The sequence below is a fragment of the Harpia harpyja genome, chromosome 8 (assembly GCF_026419915.1).
Source record: "Harpia harpyja isolate bHarHar1 chromosome 8, bHarHar1 primary haplotype, whole genome shotgun sequence".
NCBI lineage: Eukaryota > Metazoa > Chordata > Aves > Accipitriformes > Accipitridae > Harpia > Harpia harpyja.
The window spans coordinates 36,440,183-36,452,588 of NC_068947.1; positions in this window are offsets into that span (position 1 = coordinate 36,440,183).

The following is a 12,406-nucleotide window of genomic DNA, read 5'->3' on the forward strand; positions in this document are numbered from 1 at the left end:
TAAGCTGCACGTGCTGGCCGTCACGGCCGAGCACCCGCGGAGGGAGCGGCCCCCGGCCAGGCCGCCGGCCCCCGACGGGCTCCGCAGCGCGCCCGCCGGCGCCCAACGGGAGAGGCGGGGGCGGCGCTTGCCTGCCCGGCACCGGGCGCCCCTCCGCCGGCGGGCGCCCACCGCTCGCCCCCCGGCTCCGGGCGGGGCAGGGGCGAGGCGCGGGCCGTCCTTGCCCTAAAGCCTGGAAGGGCAGAACCCTGAGGGACCCGGGCGGCCAAAGGAAACCCGCCTGAAGCAAGTCCTACGCAGAAAAACAAACCGCTTAGTAAGTAAGAGCCCGAGGGAGTAAATACATGCTGAGCGATGTAGGTTTGTACAGGTACCGCACAGCCTCCTGCAAAGTAAAACGAACCCTGGTACAGTGTAAGGGATTATATTTAGCTGATATAATCACAGCGAGAGGGTTGCACGCCAATGAAAACCTGATTTTCTTCGAGAGGGGGAAGAAAAGTGCAAATGCAAACCAAGATTAAAATAGTTTATTTAAATGGAGATTTCTGGCTTGCTGATTTAAATTACTTTGATTTAAAGCAAATGCATCCTTTTAATCAAAAATTATTTGTTTATATTTGTTTATATTAAACTGTGTTGCTGTAGTTTTTCTTCAGTTTATCTTCCTTGAATTAGATGGATTAGGTGGACTGATGTAGAGTTGAATTGGTCTTATTGGATTGTAATACAAATCAGAGTTTCATTTTAACATAAGTAACCAGGTGGTATTCTATAGAGAAATCACATACCAGAGCAAGAACAGGTTACAACTTTTCTGTACAGAAAAAAATCATTCTATATGAAATGGCAGAGAGGAGTTTGCTATTGAGTCAGACTGGGACTCTGTGTCTCTCCATTGCAGGGTTTCTAGCACATGTGTTTTGTGATTTGGGCTCTGATTTAAATCTTGTACATTTGTACTCTACCCATGCATTTTCTAAGAGGACCACTGGCATGGTTTGCAAGTGCAGGTGACAGTAGGACCATGTGTTTACATACAAGTGTTTTCATGGTACTCAGAAAAGAAAAAAAATATCATTAATATAGTCATTCATATGTTGTTTTCCCAAGTCACAGTCTGTCTTGGTTTCAGCTGGGATAGAGTTAATTGTCTTCCTAGTAGCTGGTACAGTGCTTCTCAGTATGAGAAGAATGTTGATAACACACTGATGTTTTCAGTTGTTGCTAAATAATATTTAGTCTAAAGTCAAGGATTTTTCAGCTTCTGATGCCCAGCCAGCGAGAAAGCTGGAGGGGCACAAGAAGTTGGGATGGGACACAGCCAGGGCAGCTGACCCAAACTGGCCAGCGGGGTATTCCATTCCATGTGACGTCCCATCTAGTATAGGAACTGGGGGGAGTGGGGGCGGGGGGGGGGGTGTCACTGCTCAGGTACTAGCTGGGCATCGATCGGCAGGTGGTGAGCAATTGCACTGCGCATCATTTGTATATTCCAATCCTTTTATCATTACTGCTGTCACTTTATTAGTATTATCATTATTAGTTTCTTCTTTTTATATTCTATTAAACCGTTCTTATCTCAATCCACGAGTTTTACTTCTTTTCCCAATTTTCTCCCCCATCCCACTGGGTGGGGGGGGAGTGAGTGAGCGGCTGCATGGTACTTGGTTGCTGGCTGGGGTTAAACCAAGACACAGTCCTAGCTCTCAGGCTGGGACTGCCTCTCTAGAAGTCAGATGGGCCCATGTACTTTCTACTCCTAGTCCAATCGTGTATCCTGCATCATTATAGGGTTACTGGCAACCCTATTATAGCTGTACAGTTTATCATCTCACTTTCATTTTAAATTCAAGCTTTTTTTTTTTTAAATATTTCTGCCATTAGCATATTACATAGGAAACTCCAGCCTGTTACATCTACATCTGCATTTCTTCCTCAGGGTTTAACCCTGCTTTTAGATGAGCAATCCCAGGGAAAGCAATTGAGGTCATCAGCTGCCAGTCTGTAGCAGGGAGACATCATAACGCCTTCTACCCACAGAGGAACCTGGAGCAGCTAATTGCTTCATTAAGGCTGCCTAGATTTTAGATAGACAGCTGAACTCACTGACGCTATTCTTGGTCAGAGCTCGTTCTCTTTTTCTATGTATCATGGTTCTTGGTATCTTCTCCATTAGAGAGCTCCCTGATTGCAAGGAGACTGCAATAACAGAGAGAGTGTAGCGGTCAAGTGCTTTGTTCTGCTTTGATGAGAGGCAGAAGTCATAGTTTTTCCATCACTTAAAGCTTCCCTAAGCACATATCCTTGATTCTTGGAAGCCATCTGTCCTGGTTTCGGCTGGAATAAAGTTAATTTTCTTCTTAGTAGCTGTTATAGTGCTGTGTTTTGGATTTAGGATGAGAATAATGTTGATAACACACTGATGGTTTAGTTGTTGCTAAGCAGCGCTTGTACTAAGTCAAGGACTTTTCAGCTTTTCATACTGCCCTGCCAGCGGAGGTTGGGGGTGGACAAGAAACTGGAAGGGGACACAGCCAGGACAGCGGACCCAAACGAGCCAAAGGGGTATTCCATACCATATTACATCATGCCAGTACATAAACTGGGGGGAATTGGCCAGGGGGGCACCGTGGCTTGGGGATTGGCTGGAAGCATACCCTGTGCCCCATGCCACCGCCACTGCGGGGGGGCAGGGAGCGAACAAGCAGCTGCGTGGTGCTTAACTGCCGGCTGGGGTTAAACCACGACACCATCTCTTCAAGAGAAGAGGTACTATGCATCCTTAAGATGCTAACAAAGTTGAAGGACTCATACATATCGAAGTCAAAGTTCAGAAGAGACTCCTTCCTATGAGCACTGTAGCAGGTATTATAAGCCCACTAATTCACGGCAAAACCCCTATAGCAATAAGCTTTCTTGCGCACTTTAATGTGCCTTCAGCATTTCACCTATATGTGCTCCAGGAACAGGCTTAAATGGGTAGAAGCAGCATTGCAGCCTGAAAAGGGAAGCTTGGATTTAATAAGAAAGGGCCTTTAAATTCTGCTAAAAATATTTACTGTGGAAAAGAGGAAGATGTGAGAGCATCACACACACCACATTTTTCCTTTGCTTTCACACAAAACCATTAGGAAAAAAGCAGAAAAGACAAGTGAAATTTTGCAGCATGTGTGCTACGTAGAGGAAATCAGCACTTGTGGTAGAAATCCTTTGCACTCAAAAGGAAGGCTGTTCAAGTATATCGCTGCTAGATTTTTCCTGTAGACCCACTGACATCACCAACTTTTTCCAAATGGCAGAGCCACCGCTGCAGAAACACACTTCCAGCGCAGTCAAACATCGTTATTTTAAACAATTAGTGATTGGTAAAAACAAAAAACCCCCAACCTCCCCCTATTTCTCAGTTGACATCTCAGAGAAGTATCAGAAAGGGCAGAACTGGGTAAATACTGAAAACCAAAACACAGCACCTACTCTCTGGTGAGGATTCATAACCACATTCTCTCCTGTAGAACCAGGATCCCTTCTATTGTTTTTAATGTGAACGGACATTCTCCTCTGTGTTAATCCCAACTAAAAGTACATCTGCATGCTTTTAGTACAAGAATGTCCATGTTGAATGGGAAGTATCCAAGATATGTTTCCAGAGATGTACATCACCAAAAAATGGTTGCGTAAGTGTCCTGAAAACATGGTTGTCAGAGAAATGATCCCATTGCAAAGCAGAGTAACATTTTTAGGAAGTTTTTTTCGTAGAATCGTAGAATCATTTAGGTTGGAAAAGGCCTTTAAGATCATCGAGTCCAACCGTTAACTTAACACTGCCAAGTCCACCACTAAACCATGTCCCTAAGCGCCATGTCTACATGTCTTTTAAATACCTCCAGGGATGGAGACTCAACCATTTCCCTGGGCAGCCTGTTCCAATGCTTGACAACCCTTTCGGTGAAGAAATTTTTCCTGATATCCAATCTAACCCTCCTTTGGCACAACTTGAGGCCATTTCCTCTTGCTCTGTCAGCATTTGATGGCTCCAACACCAGCATGTGGAATACAAGGTATATGGAGTAATTAACGGAATTCAGCTGGTAACACTTATCAGTTCATCAGTGGAAGTAAATGACACCTTTTTTTCTTTTCATGTAAGACAAGGGCAGAAGGCAGCCTTACCAAAGAGGTCCCAGTGTCCTGAGAAGTTAAGCCGTTCACACAAAGATAGACTGTCTCCTACGCAATGTCAATAACAAAACAAAAAAACTTTGTGGGAAAAGAGGAAAATTCAAGTTTCAGGTTACAGAAAATCACATTCATCTTACAAAGGAAAATAACAATAATGAAACTCCCACAGCTCAAGAGATTTCTTGTTCTTGTTTTTCCCCCTAGCCGTCCCCAACCTTCAGACTATAAAGCTGGCAAGATTTGAAGAAGTTAAATGCTTCATCTCAGCACAGATTAGAGCTCAAGTATGGTCTTGTCTACAGAAAAAAAAAAAGAGGACTTTTAGGAAACAAAGGCAGGTTTCACTTGTGCAACCTACTTTCAGCACAGCAGGACAGACGGCATCGACCCCTCAGAGCATGGGAGGGACCCTGCCCCTCCCGTGTCTTAGACCCTTCACTGAGAGGTCTCAAAACTAATTTCATCCAAAGGTGCTGCTGCGTGATGGCCCACTTCAAGGGGCTTGGCAGTCAATGCACAGTAGTGCTCAGGCCAACTGAAGGAGGAAACCTCAGGCAATGTCCCCATGCTGTGTTCAGTCCTCTCCCTGTGTTCAGCAAAGGTCACACATGTTTGCTGGGGATCCCTCCCCTGGCATCAACCCCTAGGTACTGTGCTCTTCCACCACCCTGGGCCCAAGGAAGGCCTCACAGGACCTGTGAAAGCCATTTTAAACCTGGGAGATGGGCTCAGAGCCAGTGTTTGCCCCTGTACGGTGCTCTGGGCTTGGTGCACCGTTACTCTGCAGCCCGTCCAGTGTGATGCACGCTCAGAGATCAGCAGTCCTCGCCTCCAAGAGTGATTTGTATGCTGTGGCAGGCTTTTCAGAGTGCTAGGAGCTTTGCAATCAGATAACATCCAAGCTAGCAGACAGATTCTGTTTCCCATTATCACTCAGCTAGTCAAATCCACAGATTCCTTATATCAGTAATTGGAAGGGCCAAACTCTGCCTTCATGAGACCAAGGCAGAGAGTCACTGCTATCAAAGTGTGCTGGGGACAGGACAAGTATCACAAGCACAGTGCCCAGCTGGGACCAGAGTCCAGCAACGCCCAGGGCAAGGCAGCACTGCTTGGCGCTGGACTGGCCATGCAGAGACAGGTGATGTGCTTTGGTGACATGGTGCGTTAGAAAGCACGGGCAGTATGTCTGCTGTGCCATGGTAAGTCAGGAGTGATGAATAAAGTTAAAAAAAAGTTCTGAACTCAGAAACAGAGAGGGGGAAATGTGGGAAATTAATTCAAGTAAGGTAAATGCAAAATGTACCCACATTGTTTGTCAAGTGTAACTTTGTTCTGATTACTGCGCAAATACTTGATTTTTAGTGCTGAAAGCAGCAGGGCTTCTTGCCAAAAACAATGTTGCCTTAATAATCTGGGATTAACCTTCTTCAATTACCCTCATAGCAAACTGCTGTATGGGATCCACTCCATCACTGTACTTTGTTGTTGTGAGGCATTACTGTTTCTGTAACCACCATGCAAAGAGCCCAGCGTGCTCACATGGTCCACACAGGAAAGACTGAGTGGGTCTCTGCCCCACGGCATACAAGCTGATTCACAGTCACCCCTGCCTCTCCCCACCCAGGCTGGTTCCTGCAAGCGCTTCCCTTGCAGCAGAGGTGGTTCATCTGCTCATAAAGGAGAACCCAATCTCCCATGGTTTCAACCCCAGTTTGTGAAGACAGAGCAGCAGATACACTGGTTCTCCTCAATAAAGCAGGCTGCGCTGCCTGCAATGGCTGTGCCAGCCCTCCCTGCCAAGGAGTCACAGCCCTTGGCAGTAGCAGGCTGTAAAGAAGACATGGGCTGATTTTTTTTTTTTTCCAACATTCGCACCAGCTATTTCAGCACATGAGTGGCTCAAAGTCTGTTGCTGGCTGTACCGTGCTGTACGTTACTCTTTGTGCTGGTTGCGTCATAGGCTTCTGCTGGCTCATACGGGGCTGAGAGCCTTGGTGCTGTTTTCACAAGCAGCTTAGGCTGGCAGGGCACGGCAGCTCTGCGGAAGCATGACTGTGGCTGAGATGGCCTCGTCCTGACTACTCTCACTGTGGCCCCGGCACCGAGAGCAGGGACCACAGGGCACCACATGCAGCAGCGCTGGCTGCCGCACCAGGTGAACGATCTGGTAGACACCGCTGAAATGCAGCAGTCGGAGTACATGCTGGGCTGTGTTTTCCTTTTTTTGTGCTATTACGCGGAAGACATTTAAATGCAGAAATGCCCAAGCATTGGAAAGGGACCTACCTGCCTGACCTCAGCGGGCTGCTGTGTGGTATGTCGGGGTGTACGTTTACAGCATGCTTCCTGCCCTGTTCTCCTGCCTCAGAGAGCTGCTGGAGCCCTGCCTCTTCCCACAGGCAGGGCACCTGTGCTCCCTGCTCCGGGCATCAGCAGTGCTGGAGTGCAGCTGAGGACAGCCAGGTCCCTGGAAAGCCTGCCTAATCAGGCATTTTGCTATTTGGCACAAGTGACTGCATCGTGGGGAAGATGATTTTCAATCTGGTTCTTATCCAGACAGGACAGTATTGCTCTGTGTTACCTGAGGAAAAAAGCCTGCCCTTGCATCCATGGGGAAAAAAGTGTAAGGCTCTGAGTTGGCTTCAGCACGGACCATATGGAGGCGAGGTCTGAGGACTTCAGTCCTAGAGGTTTTGCAGAGGTCCACGGAAGTTCAATCTGCCCTAATCAAAACCACAGTGACAATGAGAAACCAACACGCTGCAAACGTAAGCAAGTAAATGTTTAAGCATGTGTGTCAACATGATGATGTGCGGATATGAAAATGCATGTGTAAAGGGAATGAATCAAGGTATGAAGTAGCATGTTTGAGAAGTAGCTCTTTAGATCTGCCTTCTACATGAGGTCTGCTGAGCATTTGTCCTGCCAATTTGAGGAATCTGTCAATATGACTAAGGGCTGACAACCTGTAAGTGGGTTTTTTTGTCAGAATGGTGTTTTGATTTTAGTAATCCACGGTTGATTCACATAGTGCTTGGTTTCTAAGATGCAGGCTTGCAAAAATCCCAAGAATTGCTTCCATACAGTTGATCAGAGAGAGGGACAAATCTCACCCTGGAACATTTATCTCTCAGTGCCCCCTCGGAATCTGGTTCAACATGCTAACCCAGCAAAGAAAAAATTTAAACAAACTTGCTTTTCTTGGCCGTCTTTGTGCGTTGCATCAATTTACTGGAATATCAGACAAGTCCAAGAACCAACGTCAGCAGCGGGATCTGGTGGACTGAGGGCAGAGAGAAGGGACAGGTCCCTGTTGGCAAAAGCCAGGCATTAAACCAGCTCTGACTGTCATATATAATTTCACCCAAACCATTGGTTCAGACCTCTCCTGTCTTTGAGAGTGGAGTAAGGCAAATCACACCTGGTGTCTACTAAGAGCATGTAAATGAGGAGTTAATTAGAATCAATGAGCATGCTGCTATCTTGCAGCCCAGCTTCCTACCTGCAATTTCCCCATATGGACAAGCACAGTGTTTGTAAGCGTGACTACCATTCTGACACAGATTTTTATATATAATGCAACACTGATTTCAATGGGAGTCATGCCCAAAGAGCAGAATTACACCCTCCATTAAAAGCAGACCTGAAAACACTACCTGTAATCAGCGCTGCTAGGCATTGTTGTCCTCTGCTTTGGTTGTGGTTAGGCTTCCTTTTAAAGGCATTAGCACTGCTGGGATGAAATTTTATACACCAGGTATCGTTTAGACTGATCTATTAAAAAAATCCACCAGAAAAAAAAAGAAAAGAAAAGAAACGTCTATTTCTAAGACTAACAGTAAGAAAATAAGAAGCTTTTTTTCCTTGTCCTTGTGAGATTGTGCCTGTATATTCTTACAGGGCTCTGGCTTGTTTCTGCATTGGAACAAGAAATTCAATGGTACAGAAGAGCATTGTCAGGGCCCCTGCTTTTTCCAACCTTTTGAAAAAATATGCCCATATGTGTGTTAAAAAGCATTAGCTGGTTTCAGTTTACGTGTGCTCAGTAGAGGGATCAGTACAGAAAGCCTCCAAAACCTCCATCTGCAGCAAGGTTGTGCTGGCAAACTGTGGACTGGCCACTCCTCACGTTGGAGTAGTTTTCTTGCCAAACACAACATTTTTTGGCAGATTTGCTTATTTAGAGACAGCGATGTATCTGTCCTTGCTGATGCATCCGCAGACATAGCTCACTCTAGTGTACACACAAATCAGATGGCAACATGGGAAGTGCAAATTCAGGGCTTTCAGGAAGCAATGCTCAAAAGGACTCAATTCCAGAAACCTGCCAGGTTGACATTTGAAGGTGGGAGGGGGAGTTCAGGAGAAAACAAACAAAACCAAAAGCCCCCAAAGCCTAAAACAAGAACCAAACCTGAAAACATTTGAACCTCAAACCTAAATGTGGTGTCCAGCTTTGGTTTGTTTCTTTTCCCTTCGAACCTAAAAAAGAATGATTTTCTGTAAGTGCGAGCCATGGGACTTCCCCCTTTACATGGGCATCACACTTTTTTGATGGAAACCCTCAGACCTCTGGGGCATGGGTACCTTTTACTTGGTTGTACTTTCCTTCAGAGGCACCATCCACTTGCTGTGAGGCTCAGGTGAGCCTGTCTGTTGAATTCAGCTCCTTTGTCAATATATCTCATCTTCCACTTAGGGCACTGGGAGAGGCCGAAGACTGAGGGGAGGCCCGAGATCTAAACGTGCTCATGAAAATCCACAAGAAGAGACAAAGCAATCCCGCAGGACAGGTGCTGTGTTTCACCTGTTCAGCGGGTGTGCTGCCCGCACCCATATACACACAGGTTCCCTCTCTGGCATCCCACAGCCGAGCCCTGGTTTTCAGAAGCTTGCAACCTTCAGAAGGCAGCTGCACCATAGTGAGGACCTTTAGAAGGTTGCAAGCACTACCAGCAACCCTAGGATTGCCTTTGGAAATGTGTCTGAAGCAAGCATGTCTGGAGGAGCTCTCCTGAGCACTGAGCCCTGTCCCTGCTACCAAGGGAAAGATCTACCCCAGGGTAAGGTGGCACGCTGAGCAGTGCACACCCAGCATCACCAGCCCTGTTGGGTGAGCGTGGCTTTGCAACAGGCTTGTGGAGAGGCGCAGGCTCGGACTCGCTGCCCCCACACCCTGGTGGGACACTGGCACTGTGCATTTTCCAGCATCAGCACCCTGCTGTCACTGCCATGGAGCTTCTCCCACCCAGCAGCCATGCCCCTGGACAGCTCTGGGCGCTGGCCATGCTGTTTGGGTCTTTCCCCACATAGTGGGCTCTCCCTGCAGCCTGTCTCTGCCCTGCCCTCTGTCAGCCTGGCAGGGCTGCCTAGAGCCACCCTGCATGTGCACTGCAGGGGCCCTGCGCCTCCGTAGCCACTCACAGGTGCCTTTAAACCAGCTGGGGAGATCTCATCTGTGGTCACCTTCTTCTTTTTCTGGGCTACACTGTGGTGAGAACTCATCATCAATCAATCAAAACTCCCCTTCCTCTCTAATTTCCAAATGGCAGGGGACAAGCTGGGAGCAAAACATCTTACAGCTACTCTCTGTACGCGCAAGCTTGCACTTTGTGCTGGTGACTTTCATCCTGTTTCCCCTATTCCAGACCTTGGTGCCATCAGCTCTTCTTGTGCTGTAGCCTGAGCAATCTCTGTGGTGACTAGCCCTTCAAACCTGACCAAATCTGATGAGAGCTTGTTTTCCTGCTGGGTAAACAAGACCACCCGTTTGAGGAGCATTGTTAATAACCCCTTTCCACCCTGCTCGCCTCCCCTTGCAGCACAACCCCCTGACATCCGTTCCTTAGGTAAATCCTTACAACACTCAGATTAATCCCCTGTTTCTCCAGGTTAATGGCCTTGCCTGGAGCACTGTAAGGACTGCCTTTCTGAAGTCCTCTGTCTACATAGTCAATTCTTTTACCAAAATAAACCTACTGTGATAGCCTGGCATGAGACAGCCTTGGTAAACTTATTTTGCACTTTATCTCATTTTCCATTTACCGAGGTCAGGCTAGTTGGCTGCTTGGAGATCCCAGCTCACATACCTCTCCAGCCTTGGTTTCTTAATGATAGCAACAACCTTTGCTACATGCCTCTCCACCGGTAGAAATTCTTACCACTGGACTCTGTTTTCACATGCCAGTTCCTGAACTTGGGGATTATGTCACTGCTCATTTGCCCCTACCACCACCTACACATACAACCACTGCCTTTTCAGCAAGGAGCGCAATCGGCTCTTCTGGTTTGCTTCCTCCTGGCCACAGCAGAAGGTGCCTACAAGCTCCTCATACCAGCTTCGTTTATGGCTGGACACATTTGTGTCAGTCCAAGCGTAGCCTCACAGGTTTCACTATCGCACCCAAGACAACTTAAGCCACGCATGGCTAGGTTACATCAAAGTGGCTGGCATGTCAGGGATATTCAGTGGAAAAAAAATGAGAAGGCTCCAGAGACCGAGGATGGGATAAGCAACATTTCACTTCCCAAGCACCAGTCCCAGTGCAAGCAGATGACTGAACAGCATGCAAAAAGATCTCACACTGCCTCTTACAGCTCCCCAGCTACTCCAGCATGATGGCCGCTTTGACAGACCAGAGACCAACACGTTTCCTACACCCAGCAAATGCCTGCTCTGACACAAAGCCTGACCCCTGAGCTCATGCTCTTGTCACATCCATGTCAAACAAGAAGCCATCCTGCACTCCTGCTGCTGAGGGTTTGGGGTGGAGCACAGGGAAGGGGTCTTCAATACAGAATGAAAACACAAGTGTTTTTTTCTCCTCTGCTCCAAGAAGAAGTGACTGCTCGGAGGCAGGGCAGAGCCACTGTCAGCGGGGGGTTATGACCACAGTAATATTGGACCTACAAGAGAGGCAACATCCTTATTCCCATACCTCCCTCTGTCTCCTGGAGTTGTGATTTTCTTAACTTTCAACTGACTTTCGACAACATGGGGTCTGATGTATATCACTGATCAAATATGTTTGGGTTTTTTTCCCCAAACCAGATCCTCTTACACTGTCTTGCAGCTTTGTGCAGCCACACACTGGCAGATCAGTGACAGACCTCCCGGATCTCAAATGCTATCTCAGTTTTAAGAGCAAGAGGTGTCAGAGTTAGCAGCTTCCTTTGCCTAGCGATTGCTGTCAAGAGCTTGCCCGTCCTTTCTGCCAGACCAGGGCCATTGTGGGAACACACCAGAGGCCTAACCACAGCACAGCGGTATCTTTGGTGGCCTCCTCCAAAGGTTTCGTTCCCCTGTTGGTTTGGGTACGTGCACGGGGTGAGGGTGAACGCCGGAAGAGGGGAGGCCAGCAGTCGACGTCCTTGCAACACCTCCCTGCTCCTCTTTCCAGGAGGACTTCTCCATGCATCAAGGCAATGTACAAATTGAATTGCATCACGCAAAGTCCGTAAGTACAGAAAGGAAGCAGGCAGATATTTTTAAGCCTTGTCAGACCAATGGGCAAAACAGAGCATTCAGTGGTCTTGTTCATATGTTCCTCTTCTGTCACACACCAGCACTTCCCAATTCTCTGAAATTCAATTCATGAAGAATCAAATGCAGAAGTAACCTTTCAAATGTTGTGTTTTGCTGTCCCTAAGCCCTTTCCCACTAATTCTCATGCCCCTTGGTTCTTTTAGTGTATGGCCAAAAGTAGGAGTCATTCCCAGGAACAGCAGTGTTTTAGAGGGAGCTGGTGAAGAAATAGCCAGAAAAAAAAGGCAAGAGAGAAGGCTCAGGTCACAACCCAGCATCAGAGAAATCCCTGTGGTGGAAAATAACCACCCAATCAAATAACTCAAAGCCACCACAGGGCTTTTCCTAACCTATCATACCTAGGATTTTGCCTAGTCTCAGTTTAAGTCATTCAAGCTGAGGAAGGTCATCCTTCAGCCTGGCAGGTCCTGGTGCTATAAGTGCTCCCCGATAAGCTAACAGGAATTTCTGAGCACCATTCCCATCCGCCTGCTTCCCCAGATTTCAGCTAGTGCCTCCAGCTCTTCCTCCCTTAAGTTTAGCTCTCGTGCCTGTACACAACCTGTGATTTCCTTAGGCAGCTTCAACATACTTGCAACTTGCTGGCAGAAGAAAGAGGAGACCCTACTCCCCAGCCTAGTTCCTTTCCCACCCTTATTTTTACACTACCTCTAACCTTCACCTAACTCTATTTGG